Genomic DNA, 19675 nt, shown 5'->3' with positions numbered 1-19675 from the left:
GTGTGTATCTGTTGATCCCATCCTCCTAATTAATTCCTCCCCCTTCCCTTTCCTCTTCGGTAACAATAAATTTGTTTCCTGTCTGTGAGTCTGTCTCTGTTTCGTAAATAAGTTCATTTGTATCATTTTTTGGTTTCATGTATAAACGATTTTATAAAATATTTGTCTTTGTCTGACTGACTTCACTTAATATGATCACCTCTAGGTCCATCCACGTTGCTGCAAATGGCATTGTTTCATTCTTTTTATGGCTGGGTGGTATTCCATTGCATATATGTACCACGTCTTTTTTAGCCATTCCTCTGTTGGACACAAGTTGCTTCCATGTCTTGGCTATTGTGAATAGTGCTACTATGAACATTAGTGTGCATGTATCTTTTTGAGTTAGAGATTTTGCTTTTTTTTTCAGATATATGCCCAGGAGTAGGATTGAATTACTTGCAAATATTTTTCTCCCATTCTGCAGGTTGTCTCTTCTGTGTTTACTGTTTCCTTTGCTGTGCAAAAGTTATAAGTCTGATCAAACTGTAACTGTTTTTGATGATTACCAGTGACAAAGCCAGTTGAGAATCCTCAGTCTTGCCCAGACTCCCTCCACTTTTCTAGTTCTGTAGAGGAAAGCATAGCTTGGGTGGAAAGAGAATCTTTTTAAGTGCCTCTTGGGATCTAATTCAAGGCATCTCAGGAAATCAGGAAGCCCCCGGGGAGAGTTCCAAGATGATCTGACCAGCGATTTATCAGCCTGATACCAGGAACCATAGTACGATGAGCGGAGCGCTTACACACTTTCTCATTCTCTTCTACTGAAGTGAATGTGCACGACAAAATCGGGAGCAAAAGAGCTATCCCTAATGAAAATCTTGAATTTATTTACATTTTGATAATTATGAGAGCTCTATGAAAGATTTTTAAAATGATCATTTTAATAGTATTTTATTCAAATAGAATTGACCTCTCTTGTGAATTAATGTCTCCTCATTGTGAGGCTGTTAGATTAAATCTTTAAATATGACTTTGAACAGTAAGGGAGTACCTTATTAAATATAAATACTGCACCACAGAACTTGGATTAATGAAAATGCCAAGGTTTCTTTTAGTCTGGGAAGGTAAATGCTCCTTATTTCCCAAGTCATGATAGATAAGCTGGCATCTGTCCGTTTCATCCTAGTGAGTGTGTGCTAACACTAGATGGAAACGTCATTCTTTTGACTCCGGAATCCAACATGTCTTTACTCACATTATCCCTGTAATATGCATTGCGCTGATGTTAGGAAGTTGTCAGGTGGGATTTCTGCCAACCTAGCATGTGAGAAGTTGAGTCACAAAGCAGTTCGATGACTTGTCTAAGGTCGTGACCCAAATCAGCGGGTAAGCAGAGAACATACTTTAAAGTCGGTGTTAACCCTTCTTCACAGGAAGTTAGCATTTCTGTTTGTAGTGCTATGGTCACTATGAAAACATGACCGGGGAACATTTTCTCTCTTACGCAGCCTCCATTTCTCAGGCTGAGGGCAGCTGTAAATCTTGGTGGTTATCTCAAAACAGAATTTCGCTCCAGCTTTTATAGAATTTGCCATTGGTGGGTATCTCCCATCCCCCGCCGCTTACTCACATACTTCGACTAATAATATTTGAAATGGGGGGAAAATTATACTGGGGAAGAATGAGGAAGATTGGGGGACTATATCATTCTTCAGTGCACAAAAAGGCAAACTGAAATGAGGAGAAAGAAGAATGGAACTTTGATTGTTAATAGATGCTTAAAGACTCGGAGATCATTGTTAAATGGAATTTTGGTTTGCACGTGCGATGTCGTCTTTAAGATTCATTCAGATGAAATGTGTGAGCGTGTGTGTATGTATGTGTGTGCGCACGTGAGATGGATGTGTACATCAGTTTATGCGACCATCTCTGTGACTTTTCTCGGTGTTTGGAATATCTTAATAAATCAAGCCGCTCTGTCACTTTATTATATAAACCTAACCGTAAATGTAAATGCTTCAACTTCAGTTTATTTTTTATACAGAGGTGAAACATAAAAAATAATTAGCCTAAAGTTAAATTGGAGGGCATAATAGCCATTTTAGGCAACAAATGGGTGCATATAAAACCCACAAGCACACTTTCATAAGAAACAGGCAAATTAGAACATTTGAGGAATCTAGTTTTCTTTAACCAGAGTGAAGAATTTGAGAGCTGCCACTGAGACCCAATTTTCCACCACTTAAAATGGAGAATAACTCAAAGTATGAATCTTGGGAGAATAGTGAGAAAAATCAAACACTCCGACTCTACTTTTTAAACAGTGAAGTATGTGGTGGAAGTAATGGTGACATTATTTACAGTCTAGTTTTGTAAATGTTTGTGAGGAAATTCAACATATCCAATATTAATAATTCCTAAATCCTGTACTTTGAAAGGCAAATAATATTCTTGATTTCTGCTTTTTTTGATTGTAGTTAGTCGAATTTATTTCTTCATGCTTGGTTTTTGGTATAAGATGTTATTTATATTGGGGTGTGTGCATGGCTGTGGTGCCACTATATTTGTAATTTAAATACAAAATTGCTCAGCCATATCCACCTTGCGTGTTTTCCACGGTCATATAAAGGGCGGGCAATGCTCTATATTCTCTCACTCCTTAAATATAAACAACGACTCGTGGTCTTTGAGTTTGTTAGTAATTGAATGCAGGTTGGTTTGTTGTAATGGCAACTCTACTAGTGTAATTTTTAATAAATGAAAATCCTTGTAGCAGTATAAGTAGTTTGCAGTATATTACAATCAGAGAGTTCCATAATAAAGTGCTAATTGCTTGGCTTTAAATGTTACATTTTGTATGCAGATTGGCCTGCAGGGAGTTATTATTTGGTGTACCATTGGTAAGAACACTAACATTAGTTTGTAATTCGTTTGAAGTGGCACACCATTATTGCTAATATATTAGATGTAGTTTATAGAAAATTATTACTTCCTCATGGAAGAGAGAAATATTTTGTGACTGTACTTTGAAGGAAAACAGAGAGAGACCAGTCAGATGGAGAACCTGAGCCCTTCATGCAGATAGAATGGAAATCTGTAGCACATTATGTAATTAAAATCTTTATTCACCCTAAATTATGTGCTTTGTATCCTCATAGCAAAGGCCGTTTCTATTCTTGCAAACAAATTCTGATGCTGGTATTTTTTTCCTTCTTATATGTAATTACCTGCAAAATACAAACAGGGAAGATGGCCTTATTGGCTTGGGTGGGCAGGACAGCTGATGTTTGTCTGAACAGTAGTAGTTTCATCGAGAGTTGCCTTGTGGGTAGTTGTCTGGGTAAGAGATTTGAAGTGTGCATATGCATGAGCTATTAGGCTGGAAATGTGACAACTGAACACTTACTGTTACTTGATTTAGTACCGACTGATAGCAGTGCAGTAGTGTACGGAAAGCAGTAGTGATCCACAACCGCCTCTCTGCTCCACGGGTGCTTTTCTGCATTTAAGTTCAAGGGATCTTTTCATTCCTTGATGACTATTACGCGGCATGACTGTGAAAAGGTAGAAAACAACACTAATAATTGCCTGAAAGAGTCCAGGATATTTCCTAAAATGAGCCTGAAGAGGGTAGGATTTTCTCTTCCGGACCTGGTGGGTGAGAGTGAGTTGGGTCAAGACTGTTGGGTAGCAAAGCAGGATCCCAATGCTTGACTTGAGCGAACTTGGAGCACCACCACTGGCTGGATTGTCCGCTTTACCGGAATCGAGCTTCTGCTGGACATTTGGAAGTGTTCACGTCCTAGGTTAACAGGCCCAGAGATGAAATAAATCATGAAACACCTTGCAAATACTAGCCAGGGGAAGAATGAACCCATTCAAAGTGGTTTCATCACCTTTGTTTCATTTTCATATACAATACAGTATTTATTCACTACTTGTTTGAGTCATTGATTTCATAGTGTTCATGATACTATGTTGTTTTTTGTGGGTTTTTTTTTTTTTTTTTTTTTTTTTTTTTTTGTACGCGGGCCTCTCACTCTTGTGGCCTCTCCCATTGTGGAGCACGAGCCCCGGACGCGCAGGCTCAGCGGCCGTGGCTCACGGGCCCAGCCGCTCTGCGGCATGTGGGATCTTCCCGGACCGGGGCACGAACCCGTGTCCCCTGCATCGGCAGCCGGACTCTCAACCACTGTGCCACCAGGGAAGCCTGATACTATGTTTTGATATGAACATTTTTTCTAAAAATTTACTCTCAGATAACTAAGATGCAAGAAAACAAAATCCCACTCCTTTTAAGTATGCTTTTCTTTCATTCTGCTAACATAAATCTGTGATCTACAGAACCACGTGACCAGGCAAGCATACCCAGTCTGTGTATGTCACGAGCTCTCTTAGGAGGATCCTGGGGTGTGGGATGCTCTTAGTCAACAGTCAGGAGGCAGGGGAGTTCAGGAGGGTAATTGATTTGGAGAATAAATCAGCAAGTTCACACTGGGGCTAGAAAACAAAGCCTCCCTCAGCATTTTAATAGATAGACAATCATTAATTTTACCCCAAATTACAAGCATGCTTATAATGTTTCAACAGCTGTTGATTAATTGTTGGACAGCAATAATGGGAGGATGAGAAAATCTTGTTGATGGGAAGTTCACAGGGGTCGACAAATTTACGTGGAACACAGCTGTCCCTTCTAACCTCCAGTGAAACTGTCAGACCATGGCTCTGCCTGAAACGGACTCTTCTGGGTTATAGGACACGTATTTTCTTTTCCTCTTTTTTTTTTTTTTTTAAATAAATTGTGCTGACTTATCATTACAGCTGTTGGACTTTTTAATGTGAATGCATTTTGTAATTTTAATTCAAGAGTGTTCAGAGAGTGGAGAACAAATGTCCAGATGGTGAATCTATGTTTCTTATGCAAAAAGTCTCAGGTCATGGAGCTCTGTGGTTTGCTGCCATTGGACACCACATTTAAAGAGGGTGCATGGGTGTGCTACCTACTAGGTTGACAATTTTTTTAGACCTCTACCCTCTTTGAGCCTTCGTTTCACTATCTTTAAGACACAAATGAGAATTCTTACCTTGCCATGATATTGGAATACTTGAAGAAAGTATATATGATTTCTGAGTGTAGACACTGGCCCATTAAAAATATGCAATAAATATCCCTCTCACTTTCCCTTTCTCTGCCCTTCCAAATGAATGTCAAATTAGAGATTGGTTTTAATTATTGAAAAGCAAAACAAGTAAACAGGTACCTTTTATTTTGCAGTTGTATAACTTCCCGTCTTCATGCCATTCCAATCTTAGGGCAAATTGAACTAAATTATAAATATTGTATGGCAGAGTTCAGAAATATCTGTTTCATTGAAGTTTTTACAAGAAGATGATGTGTACATACGTGTTTAGGACATAGGAATTATTTTCATGCAATAAGGTTAAACCTGCATCTAACATTTCTGTATTATTGTGAAATAATAAATGTAAGGAAAAAAATCAAGCCTTGGAAGAATATTAAAAAATTATCATAGCTACGTCAACAACAGTGCCTGGTGAATCACCGTTTAGAACTATTTTAACTGGAAAACGGAGCAGCTGAAAAGTAGCATGTGGCACATGTAACTTTGAGCTTTAAGTCATTGGGACAAAAGATGAATCACAGGCGTAATCACGGCTACAACTGTGTAGGCAAAGAGGAGCTGCCTATGTTTCCTTAGCCCATGCGATTCCTACCTAACAATCACAGATCAGTCTCTCTCTTCCTGTCAGAGCCAAGGATATAGGATGTAGGATGTTTGTTTGTAGGATGGTATGAAAAAGCATCTGGACAAGGAGTCATATCCATTGCTGCTGTAGTAGCTACATCACAAAGGAAGAATGTCCTGGTTACCTGAGATGATAATACACCCATGTTTTTAGAATTCTTGAGTCCATCATTAGAGGATTACACCAGTAAATAAAGCAGTTATGGGACTTCCCTGGAAGTCCAGTGGTTAAGACTCCACACTTCTAATGCAGGGAACATGGGTTAGATCCTGGGTCGGGATCCCACAGGCCATGCGGCACGGCCAAAAAAAAAAATAAAATAAAAATCAGTGATGCTTTAAATTGGAAAGATGCAAATGGAAGTTCTCAGTTTATCCAAAACATGGTAGCAATGAAGGCAACCCCTGTCCAAATCTCCCGTCTCCTATGAGACATTATGTCAGCACCTACTAAGGCAGGTTGATTCTTTTCAAAACAGGCTCTGTCTTGAAACAAACATTGCCTAGCTCAACTATGCAGAGAGAAATGACTAAATGCCACATGGTTTCAATGAAAATCTATCTCAAACTTCAGGAATATCCTTCTCATTAGAGTCTAACCAGAGACTTGTGGGATATTTTGGACTCCTTCTATATATATTTTTTCTTAAATTTCATTATGAGGGATTCCCTATAATATGCTTCTGTAGTCATTTGAAGATGCCACTCTCAGAGCATTGAACACATTTTACTTTGTATGAGAGCATCTCCTGAAAGCACCGTGTAGACTCAAGAATAGAACACCAAAATACCTCATTAATTAATGGTATGATTTCTTATATGCATGCCATCTTTCTTTCTGGATTTTAAATTACATAAGGACAGGAATTGTGAAGATGCTTACTGGATGCTAACTCTCACGTGTAGGTAGGTAGTAGGCATATGAACTGGTGGCAGGAGGCGGGGGGTACAGGAAGCACAGGAAACTCCTCAAACACTCACTGTCAACACTCAGGATCTTCATCCTGCCTTTTCTGTTCTTTGCATCTTTCCAGAGCAGTAGGGGGTGTCTCCTGCCCCCAATCTTTCTTGCTCAGGACCCCATTCTTCTGCATTTACTACAGAATGAGGTTGGGCATGGCATTCCAGGCAGAGGGGACAAAGTTTATGAAGAGTCTAGACCTGGAAAGAGCTTAACTTCTTCAATAACTGCAGAACCAAATCTGCAGTGAAGGGGGAATAACATATGCTGAGTTTATAGGATGAGGTTAGGGGCAAATTCAGCAGGTCCTAACTCTATGCAAGACATCCTACAGGGAATTCTAAAAGGGAAGTCATAGATGGGGTTTGATTCTGAGATTGACGTGTTCCAAAACACCTTTTAAAAAAGATTAGCAAATTGCTGTGAGAATAGATTAGAGGCAGTGAAGAGGAGAGCCAGGTATTCCGGTGCAGAGGTTATTGTAGTTGCAGGTAAAAGTGGGATAAGAGAAGCCATGGAAAGAGATGAACAGAACTGAGATATACTCTTCTGTTGGAATGAACAGTACTGCGTGTTAGGTTGGGTGTAGAGTAGGAGGGAAAGGATGTATCAAGGTGGCCATTGGGTTCCCAGTGTGAGGCATCAGATGTAAAGAAATATTTTAAAGAGTGAAAGATGCAGATGGGGAGGTTCTGGATCCAGAGACTGGTTTCAGATATGTTAAATTTGAGAACAGCAAGTATCCTAAGTTGAGATATCAAATAAGCTCAAAAAATGATTCTGGACTGGAGATAAAAATGAGTTTGGAGCCTATAGGTGCCACTTACAACCATGGTGCACGGCATAACTATCATGGTGAGTCTCCAGGACCCAAATCCCTGCCCATGTTTGGGTTAGTCTCCATTTTCTGAGTCTTAGCTTGGGGGAAAATCTCACCCACAGGAACTGATACTAGATACCTTCCCAGCCTCCCTTGCCACCAAAGCTTTGGGCTCTGCCAGTCAGATTTGCCCACTCTAGACCCTTATTCAGGAGCTAGAGGCCCAAGAGGGGAATGTCAGAGAGCTCTTGCTCGACCGATTGGGGTCAGCACTAGTCATGGCTACAGGTTGGATTTGTGGGTACAGAAGTGCCAGTGGTGCTGCAGTGAAATTTGAGCCCTGGTATGGCAGGAACAGTGGGGAATTGGTGCTGATATCCTGCCAAACCAGCTCCATGGCGTGATCAGGGCTGTTGTTCCCGACAGCTCGGCCTCAAGTCTGGTTCTCCAGGCCTCCCAGCAATTTGGTGAGCTTCCCTAAATCCTTTTAACAAATTTACTTTTTAGCTTAATCAGAGTCTGTTTCTATTCCTTGCTACTAAGAACCTCATCTACTATATGACGGAGCTGGATGGAAATTCCTCAAGAGAGAATAAAAGGAGAGCAGAAAAGGGGGCCCCTTTCACGACTTAACTATAATGACCTCCAGTATTTAGATCACATAGAGGAGAAGATGGTGTCAGAGGAAACTGAGAAGGAGAGTACGGTGATGGCAGAGTCTGAGAGAACAGAATTTCAAGGATAAAATAGCCGTGTCAAATCCCGCTAAGAAGCCTGGAACAAATAAGTTGAAGACATGCCCACTGCTTCACTCAACATGGGGGTCTTGTGGATAAAGAGGACAAGAGGAGCTTCAGTGGACGATGGGAAGGAGCCACACTTCAGAAAGTGGAAAAGAGGAGTAAAGGAAGAGCCAGGTCCCTGGGAAGGCAGGAGGGCGTGGGCTCCTGGGAACATGCAAGGGACCTTGTTGAGAAGGGGGTAATGCCTCAGCTGGAACACAAAGGAAGAAGGCAGGTCCAGAGGCAGGTAGGTGTCTAAGTTATTTTGTATTGACATTACATCCTTGGGTTGACCCCAGCTTCACCATATGGCAGCAGTAGGACCGTGGCCATAATAGATAATCACTGTGGGCTTAAATTTATTCATCTACAAGGTGGAAATAGTAGGGTACAGTCGGTCCTCTGTGTCTGCAGGTTCTGCTCCTGCAGATTCAATTAACCTTGGATTGAAAACATTTGAACGAAGAAAAGTTCCAGGAAGTTCCAGAAAAGCAAAACTTGAATTTGCCACATGCCAGCAACTATTTCCACAGCATTTAGAGTGTTTACAACTATTTAGTGTTTACATCGTATTACGTATTATAAGCAATCTAGAGATGATTTAAATATGAGAGGAGGTGTGTAGGTTATATGCAAATACTACACTTTATATACAGGACTTGAGCATGCTCAGGTTTTGGTATCTGCAGGGGTCGTGAAACCAGTGCCCACGAGGATACAGAGGGACGACCCTACTTACCTTATAGGGTTGTTGTATTAATCAGTAAATATATGTAAAGAGCTTAAAAGGCACTAGGCATGTAGAATGGACTCTCTAAATGTTAGGCATTATTATTTTTTTATTAGTAGTAATGATAGTAGTAGTATTTTACTATTAGGTTTATTTTGAAGATAAAATACAAAGCTTTCAGTACAGTGCCAGACAGACAGATACTATTTAAAGAAACATTGTTGCAGTTGAGACCGTTGGGTAAGTTGGCCAGAAAATGAGGATGTTGTCAGAAAGTGAATGGTTTAATTAGCAGTTTTTGGCAATGGCAACGTTCAGGTGTGTGATGATGGGAAGAGGGTATGAGGTGGAGTGGAAGAAAGGTCATTGGAATTGGAGAGGTCTGGGAACAAAGACTGGGGTATTGAGTGGGTAACCCACCTGCACGTGGAGCTTGCTCAGCATGAGAACAGGAGTTGGAATGGAGAAGAAGATGGCGGGCCAGGTGCTGAGGTCCTCACCGTGAGGGAAAAGTGGACTAAAGATAGTCAGAGGACTCCTCTGAAGTCAGGGGTTAGGGAAGGTAGACCAGTTGGACAATATGAGCCTTAAAGGAGCAGGGATCATTTGAGAAGGGGTGAGAATGTGATGGTCTGGGAGAGGTAGGGGACAGCTAAGCAGAAGATGAAGTCGTCTGAGAAGAGTCTGAGGGTGTAGGAAAATTTGCTGATGGTTGAACTGTGTCCAGGAGACACAGTAGAAGGGGAGAGGGAACACATAGAGCAGTATGTGGATGACACTGGAACCTTGTTCTTAGGAAGGTTGTCCTTTACGAGATGGGGCCTCCACTAACCAGGTAGCTTTTGTCAGGCTCCTCAGTTGGAGGGTGGACCCTACTTGATTCCTGATTCCCTCCATCCCTCCACTCCCAGCTGGGAATGAGGTGAACGATGTTTTCATCCTTAGGTCCCTCTGGTCGCCATATCTCACCTTCAGAATCAAGCCCCTCAGATATAGCCACGATATTCATCTCTGCCTTTTGTAAGACAAAGGTGCTCAGTCCATAATGGGAAAAACTGGGAGGGGGCGTTAATCTCATAACTTTAGTTTTTTGCTCATTCTTGGCTTTTTTCCCTTGCCTTTATTCTGAACTTCCTGCTGCCCAGTGGGTTTACCTGCATGGGTTGTTCCTGCCAGTGGGACAGTTAGTGGTGAGGGCATGGAACTGCCCTGTATGGACTCTCCCTCCCTCCCCGTTTTTGCTGTTCCACCGTGACCCAGTGCTGGTTTCACTGTGAGCACTTTCTTCCTCTTTCACACCTCTTCATGATCTTTTTTCTTTTTTTTTTTTTTTTTTGTGTACGCGGGCCTCTCCCTGTTGTGGCCTCTCCTGTTGCGGAGCACAGGCTCCGGACGCGCAGGCTCAGCGGCCATGGCTCACGGGCTTAGTTGCTCCGCGGCATGTGGGATCTTCCCGGACCGGGGCACGAACCCGTGTCCCCTGCCTCGGCAGGCGGACTCTCAACCACTGCGCCACCAGGGAAGCCCTCTTCATGATCTTTAAACTAAACTTTGCTAAACTCAAACTGCAATCCGAGAGAAGATCAGGCTGCAAAAATCTAACCCAGGGACAGTCTTTTCCTCTGAAAGTTGCATTCTAGCTGCAAATAACTCAAACCTTTGGAGGATTACAATAGTTCCAGTGCAGAAAGTACAACTTTGTTTCAAAGTAACACTAGCTTTAACTTTGTTCATCTTAAAATAGTACATATTCATAGAAAAATGTAAACAATGTAGAATATTATTTAAAAATATCATTTGAAATTTCCTGACCCTAAAAAATCACATCTTTGGTATTCAATATTCTAAATATCTGTTTAGCCATGTATAATTCCTGATCCTGTAATTTCATTCTCTGTTAACAATGACAGTTTCAATTATTTTATATTTTTATTAAATATGTTTTACGTGACCAGTTTTAGTAGCTGTACTTTTTTAAACCAGTTGCCTAATTATAGACCTTCACATTGTCTTCAGTTTTTTAGCATTATAATTAACACTCCGAGAATCCTTGTACATCTATTCTTAAGAAACTTTCTAATCTTTAAGTTAAAGATTGTACATATTAAAAATTTGTCTAAATGTTATGATTGTTCAAAAGGTTGTGCAATTTACACTCCTACTTATGTAGGTGTCTTTTTCCTCATACCCTTGATAATACTGGTCAATACTTTTAACTACTTTATATCTATTATGTAAATAAATGCTACTCTATTTTACTATTTTGATTTAAATTGGGACTTTTAAAAATCTATTTTTGATCTACTTATTGGCCTTTTGTATTTCTCATTTTGTAACAGAATGGCTTTTTAAAAATGTTTTCTGCTCCTTTTCTTCCTATGGAATTTTTTTTCTTACTGGTTTATAAGAGTTCTTTGTATATTAGAATATTGCAAATAGTTTTTCTGGGTTATTTGACAATCTTGGTTGTGCTAATTATTTTTTGGTATAGAATTTTAAGCATTATGTGTTTAACTCTATTTTATTGATGGTTTGGCATGTGTGTTTTTGTATATTAGTATTTTGCATAACCACCATTTAACTTGATATATGTTGCTTCTGTACTTTTTCCAGTGTTTTATAACTGAGCTATTATGTAATTAAATGCAAGCTCTTTGAATGGGACTGGTTCTGTATCATGGCATCCCACGTGTGATAATGGCTGGGAGAAGGAATATAGGAAGAAGTTGGAAGCTTGCCATGATCTGCACTGAAAGTCTTTCTGTACCAACCTGAGGGTGGGGTGGGAATTTGAGATGTGCAGAAGGTAGTTTCACTGCAATGTTAACTGTGCCCAAAGTTAATGATGGTAGGGAGCATTACCTACCTATTGACAAACATTGATAAATTAACCAGCTCACCTGTTTTAAATATGCTTATTTGGTGATGAAATTTAGTTGGGCACTGCTGGATGTATGTAGTGTTTTTACAGAGGATGAGAAGATGATTAATTTACTGCCATATCTTAAAAGTACCTTAACATTGCACCTGCACTGGTTAATTGTTTGGGGCTGTCATTGTCAGCTTCACTCCCAGATTATTCTACAGATGTGTAGGAGTGAAACTAGTCAGATGACATCTTGTATCTTTGTCCTCCTGGAATACTAATTGTGGTTTATAAGACATTTATATCAGCTGTCAGAGAGACCTTGATGACGTGGCTTATGGTTGGTTGATATTAATATTATTATTAAGGAGGATTTAATGAGCCAGACATTGTTCTAGGCACTTTACATGAATTATCTCATTGAATCACCATTTGTCAGATAAGGAAACTGAGACTGGAGAAGTGGGGTATCTTGGTATCTTGGTTCAAGTCATCTAGGTAAGAAGTGGCAGAATGAAGATTCTAAATCATTTTTTTTCCTGAAAACCAAGACTGTTCTTCAGCACTATGGAAAGAATTCAGAAATGGGTGGCTTTGAAACCATAACTCTCTTTTCAAAACCCGGGAGAAATAGTCGAAAGTGAAATGTACTGCGTCATCTACAGCCACCAGGGATTTGTAGCAGCTGCCGTACAAAATAAAATCTAGTCTCGGCATCAGAAGATTCACCAGAAACTTGACAATATTTTCTGACTGTTAGATTTTTTGGCTACAAAATAGAAAATATTTCTCTAAAGCATAGCACTTGACAAAATATGACACACTACGAGGAAACTGGCAAAACAACAGTCACCCAGATGATCCAGAGCGAGGTAAGAACAGCTGATGTGACATGCAGAGCCCATGCAAGTTTATAATATCTGCAACGTCAAGCTATGTGGTGACTCAATGAATGGCCACCAAATGTGTATTTTCTGGATGAATCCCTGTGTGTGTGTGTGTGTGTGTGTGTGTGTGTGTGTGTAAAAATGTGTCTCCCTCCCCTGAAGGTAGGAAGGAAAAATGGATGGCCCAAGAGTATGTCGAGAAACAGAGAAAGACAGGCTGGTCAACTTTCAATGCTTTTTGATTAACCCTCTTGGAAGTGTGTTGTTTTGAGGTCTTGGAAACTGTCAGATCAGTTGCTGGTTTTTTAATTTATCCATCTCAGTGGAAACTACGTGGGGATGATGTCATTACTCCTTCTTCTTGCCATAGAACACAAAGAATTTGTCTATGTCCGTGGTTGTACAGTACGATTGTTTAATACTCAATGCCATCTAACCGCTGTCCACTCAAATTGATGTGTATAAAACTTAAACTAGCCGTTTATAAAATTACTCTTACCTATTTTTCTGTTCCTATTTCTTCACTGTGCAATAACACATAGACATCTGTATATACTTTCTATCCAGAATCATTACATGTTACAGGCAATGGATAACTATGTTTCCGTAGGAATTGTAAGGGATTTCCAGGTCTTTCTAGTATCCATTATTTTCTTAGAAGTAAATCTGACAATTGAACATTGAGTCTGAATTGAACATACTTTTTTTGTTGGTGGAATTTAAAACTTAGGTGAATATTAAAATGCAGACATAATTCTTTAAAAAAAGAAAAAAAACTCCACAAAAGCTGATTGCCTTGTATCATCTTGGGGTATGTGTTCATGTGCATTTCCATAATAAAAACACTAGAAAAGACAAGAAGCCATAAAACAATTGAAATGTGAGTCAGAGGCATAAATTATAAAAATGTAAATCTATGAAAATATCTTACTGCTTCTTCTAGCAATTACATTGAAACCAAATCGAACACTTCAGAAAATGTCAAACTGGAGGATTTGCATGTGTCAGTCTTCATTAGGGATTTTCACCTCTGTGCTGCCAGCTTAGATAAAGCCTGTGTTCGGAGACACCCAATCACCTGCCAAAATGGGAGAAATGGACTCAAAAGAGAGTAAACAGAAACTCCGTCTGCAAACCACTGTATCAACAGACATCACGGTAGAGACAGCCACTGGAGAGCAGAAAGCTGTTTAGATGTACTTTTCTTAGAGATAAGCTCTCAAGTCTGAATCCCATTTGCTAGGGTTTGGCAAGAAGCAACTTCTCCCGCTCATTTTCTGATAATCAAAGAAGACTTGAGCATCCACGGTTGTCAGTTAATTTCTTTAACTCTGGCTCCTGTTCTTAATTCCACTTTAAGTTCGTGTTTATGCAACATATTTCATCTGGATTTGATTAGGAAGATATATCATAGTAAAAAATTAATTTTTATATTTTCATCCAGAATTTACAGTTCTTTAATGGAAAAACTAAAATTGGTTTGCCTCCGTGACCTTATTTTTCCTGTTATGGACTATTCTTTGTTAAAAATAGAAGGTCTCGACTATTGTTTCAATACTTTCCAGTTAAATGTTGTTGGAGTCTAGAATTTTGTCCTAAACTTTAAAACCTGACATTAAAAAGAAAATCGTGATGATACAGAATAAGATTTTTTTCTTATAATTCCAAATGGGATAAGGAAAAGGTAGCAAAGAGGCTATTTTTATTTATTCTGGTCCCTTCCATGACCTGCTTTTCTTTCCAATCATGACTTGAAAATTGGTGACAGAGGTGAGGCAGCTCCCACCATTTTTTAAAAGAATCTATTTATTTACTATTTGAGCAGTTTCAGGTTTCTGATGAAATTGAGAGGAAGGCAAGGGGTCTCCCGTATTCTCCCTGCTGTCATCATTTTTCATCCTTTCCTTAGCTCACCCTTCAATCCCCAAGGTTAGACAACCCACAGGTGAGAGGTTCATTTGAGAACAGCTTTGGGGAATTCAACCCCAAACAGTAACTGGGAATGAGATTAAGGGAGAGGCAAAGCGCTCCCCTTCCTGTGCCTGGGGTGGGGAGGGAGATTAAAAGAAAGCTATTGAATCTTTGATCTGAGCTGGAAGTTTGAATGGAATGAGCACACTGAGAAATCAATTCAGTCTGTTTTCTGCAGGAAGCACAAGGCATTTCGTGTCTGCAGGACACGCCAGACATTCTCATCCAGGAATGTATCTGTCTTCTTTTTTAATCCTACGCAAATATTTCAGGTGAAAACTTCCAAGGCGTTAGAATGTCATATGACTAATCGACGTCAATGCTGCTTTCCAAGGAATCCTCTTTTACTTAATGTTTGATCCCCATTTCAGTCTCTTCTCCCCATCTGGCAGTTGTCACTTAGGCAGATGGCCACCAGCTGGAAGGGCAGCCTGTGTGTCTCCCCTCCGGATCCGCGGGGCTCTGTCGACCCAATGTGAAGTGTACTGCGTCGCTCCATTAGGTGGCCACAAGCTCAGATACTGTGTTCTCAACCTGTCACCACCTGAGGGCTCCCAGAGGGACCTCCTTTATGAATCTGGGATCTTATGTTGCAATTTTCTGATGTCATAATATCCCATATTGGCTTCATATAAGAGAATGTAGCTAATATACCTTCGTAATCCAACTCTCCCAATTAAGAGGACACACATAAAAGCAGGAAGAGCTATTTTATTTACTTTTTCGTATGATTCTATTTATATGAAATACCCCAGATATTTAAATCCATAGAGACAGAAAGTAGATTAGAGGTTGCCAAGGGCTGGGGGAAGGGAAAATGGGGAGTTATGGCTTAATGGGGATCGAGTTTCTGTTTGGGATGATGACAAATAGAAATAGATGATGGGGATGTTTGCGCGACACTGTGGGTGCATGAATGCCGTTGAATTGTACACCTAAAAAGGATTTGAAAGGTAAATTTTATGTCATGTATATTTTATTACAATTTGTTTTTAAATGGGAAGAAAAGTGGCCTTTGTGCTCATCGTATATGGAACTCTCCCTCCACAGTGGTGATGGCCCTCAGGGAAGCCTGGTGGACAGTGCATAGGTGTGACGACCAGCGCTCAACGCTGCACCCTGTCCCAAGCACCCCCTTGATGGGTATCTTTAAATGAAAAGATGGAGAGCAACAGAAGTCTTTAAAGAAATAGATCCTGACAAAAGTCCAGACATAGTTTAAGGAATAGATTTATTCTACTCTAATAAATATGCCCATATTATTATGACCACTTCATGCCAAAATTATTTAAGAGTTTTCGGCAATTTAAAATAGTCTTAATGATCTATGAGGGTGGTGTTTGTAATATTATGTATGTGCTGTGCCTCTGGGCTTCTGAAAGAAATTCCTGCTGTTTTCAAACACATCTTGCTACTATGTGTGCCCGGGTCACACATGATGGTTACTCCTGGTTAATTTCATCGTTGCAGCTGCTCTTTGAGAAGCTCTTTGCTGTGTTGGTCTTATTCTTTGAGTCTCTGGGTCAGCCAGGAGAGATGTGGTTCTTCAGAAGAAACTCTGTTCTTTTTACAAACACCTGCCATTTTTCTTTCCCTTCCTATTATAGATGCATGTTCATAAGGGAGTGGAACAGAGGATGGAATAAAATTAAAATGCAGGGCTTCCGGTGGCGCAGTGGTTGAGAGTCCGCCTGCCGATGCAGGGGACACGGGTTCGTGCCCCGGTCCGGGAAGTTCCCGCATGCCGCGGAGCGGCTGGGCCCGTGAGCCATGGCCGCTGAGCCTGCGCGTCCAGAGCCTGTGCTCCGCAGTGGGAGAGGCCACAGCGGTGAGAGGCCCGCGTACCGTCAAAAAAAAAAAAAAAAAAATTAAAATGCAGAGTTGTTAGCTAGTTGTTCAATATTTGTGTTTCTTTGTACGTACCTGTACACATCTGCAACTGAGACACACACAGAACTTTTGTGCTTCTATTATTATAAATCCAGACCAAACAACGTATCTACTTTTTTCCATTTATTCTTACACGGTGAGCTCGTTATATCTCCAAATGCCCTATGTTTTTTAATGGCTGCCTACTCTCTAGTTTATGGTTAGACCATACTTACTTAAATGCCCATTTAGCGTTAGACATTTAAGTTTCTCATTTCTTAACATTTCAAAATACAATAATTGGTAAATGTGGTTTTTGAGCATATGTTTGAAAATTTAGTTCCTAGAAGTGGACTATCTGGGTCCAAGGATGTGTACAAGGGTAAGTCTAAAATTTTTATGCTGTGAAGTTTCTCAAGAAGGGCACATCTCCCCACAGCAAGCGTACTGTCTGATTGTTCTGTGTGAGGCCAGCCGGGCTGTCCTTTGTTTATCTCTAACCTCGGCCCTGACACAGCTTTGAAGCTCTGTCTCAAGGCCACCTTGGGATTTCTTCTTCTGTCTTGGCACTCCTAGATCGCAGCAATTCAGGGGCAACTCATAGCACGTGAGCTGTCTGGCAAACTTACTGCTCTGTTGCCTGCACACATGGAGGCCAGGGTCTGATAAGAATACCTTCACAGATGGTAGAATGCTCATCTTAAAGCAAATCCAGTTTCTCACTATTTTTGGTCACGGTTGATGAGGCTGATTTAAGATGTACATTGACCTCTCTTTGCCAAGTTCTCTGCCAATAGGACCAGGATGAATATTTCATAGTGACATGTATCTCTACTTCCTGACACGTGGCACAATGTAATTTTAGATGTATTCAAGTTAGTATTGGAGTGAGGCCTGTCACACAAATTGTATGTTCCCTGACTGAAGGACGTCTGGCCTCATTTTCCATCCTACCCCCAGCAGCCAACACAATGGCTGACATTCAATCACTGCCAGTTTAATAAGCGAATGAATGGATCAATAACTCCCTGCCTTGTAAGAAGTGGATAAAGTGAATGTGTTTGAAAGCACTATATAGAGAAGACTCTAAAATACATATGACTGCCCTCACCCAAGGAAGTGGTCCTCACATGTTTGGTGGCCTTGCCTCAGTTTAACTCACAGAATTTGGTAACAGTGCCTTGCCTCCTAGAGATTCTGATTCCAGAGCGGGTGGGACCTTACAGGAGGTTTTGAAATCTCCTGTTTTAAGGTCTCCCAGCCTGAAACCTCTGTTCCTGCTCCACTGCTGTGTGTTGTATTTGGTGTGTCAGTTTCTATGCACAGTTCCGAAATTTTCTGAGATGAAATGAAAGGATGCAAGATGAGGGTAATTAAACCAACTTACTGATGAAGAAATTATGGTTTAGGAAGGTGAGAAGCTTGCCTGTAGGAATCAGAACCAGGAAATGTATCCAAGTCTTACAGATTCTGAAGCCCCTACTCTTCCGACTGCCATAGACGGTCACACCCTTTTTATTGCTTAGAAGTAACTGATTAACAAATCAAACATATTTCAGAAGTCCTTAAATGTTAGTCTTCTGATTATTGGGTTAAAGTGTAAAATAGAGCCTTTTGACAAGTGAGTTAAGTTATAAAGTCACTACGCAAATATTTATTGCCTGTTGCTACCAGGTCTTAGAGACATTCCCTACCTGCTTAATATTACACAGGTATAAGTGTTTTCCTTCCAGTTTTTCTTTAAAAAATAGCTTTTTTTGGTCCCAATGTTCCACATTTTTGTTCTGTTTTTGGACGTATTCTGTGCTTCAAAGATTTTCATTATAAAGTTCACTTATTGTTCATAAAGCATTTATTGATCATCACATCATGCTGGGGATTCAAATATGAACAAAAATGGTTTGTTTTTCATGACTTCCTGCTTTTCAGTCCCTGAGTATGTTTTCTTGGTCAAGAAGAAGTTTCCATTAAACAGAACAAGAAAATACAGAAGCATAGGTAGATGTGGATGGGTGGATAAAGCAAGGGAAATTGATAACATTGGTTTTAGAACTGAAGTTCTCATGGGATTCCACATGGCTATTTCCCTCAGTAACTGGATGCAGAGGGCTTGAGACTAGGAACGAGATCTCAACTAGAGATGAAGGTTTAAGAGTCACCTGCGTTTAGAGGAGTGTAGATGAGAGTCCTCCAAGGAGCCCATGTGGCAAGAAGAGGAGAACCAAGAACAGAGCTCTAGGGGATCAGTGACCTGTCAAGTTCAAGCAGAAGACAGAGGACTGAGGATAAACGGTCTGAAGGAAAAGGCCTGAAACTCCATAGAGTGCTTTCCCAGAAGTTACAGAGGAAAGGGTTCCAAGAAATCAGACGTTGAAATACGAACGGAAGTCAGGATGGAGAGAGGGTGGGCACAGGTTCTTCTCTCTGGACTCTTGGCTGTGAGAGCACTTAGTGTGACGGGTGATGCGTGGATGGTGACCACCTGCAAGCTTGTGTTGGGTGAGGTGATGCATGAGCTGAGTCCAGAGCCCATGGATATATGGCTCGTTCTGAAAAATGCTCATTTATTATTTGCATTGATATATGTTCTTGTTTCAGAAGCAAAGGCAACAGAAAGCAATAATTTTGGATTTCTCCTTCCAGACTTGTGATGGTGATCTTAGCTGTGAAACTGGAAGTTTTCCAGATGTTCAAAAAGCATGTTTTCTAGCCTGCTTCTATTTGTGGTACATCTGCCTAAACATTTGATGTGATCTTCTCATGTCTTAATGTGAAAGTGAATTGTTCAAACAAGACGTTATTTAACATATATACCAATTTCAACCACAATGGAGATGGTATCTTTTTAATTTATTTTTAAAAAAACATTTATTTATTTACTTAGCTGTGCCTGGTCTTAGTCACGGCATGTGGGATCTAGCTCCCTGACCAGGGATCGAACCCGGACTCCCTGTGTTGGGAGCACGGAGTCTTAACCACTGGACCACCAGAGAAGTCCCTGGAGATGGTTCCTCAAGCGTAAAAATCAACTTGATAGAA

This window comes from Tursiops truncatus, chromosome 18 (assembly GCF_011762595.2).
Source record: "Tursiops truncatus isolate mTurTru1 chromosome 18, mTurTru1.mat.Y, whole genome shotgun sequence".
Classification (NCBI taxonomy): domain Eukaryota; kingdom Metazoa; phylum Chordata; class Mammalia; order Artiodactyla; family Delphinidae; genus Tursiops; species Tursiops truncatus.
This window is presented reverse-complemented; position numbering follows the sequence as displayed.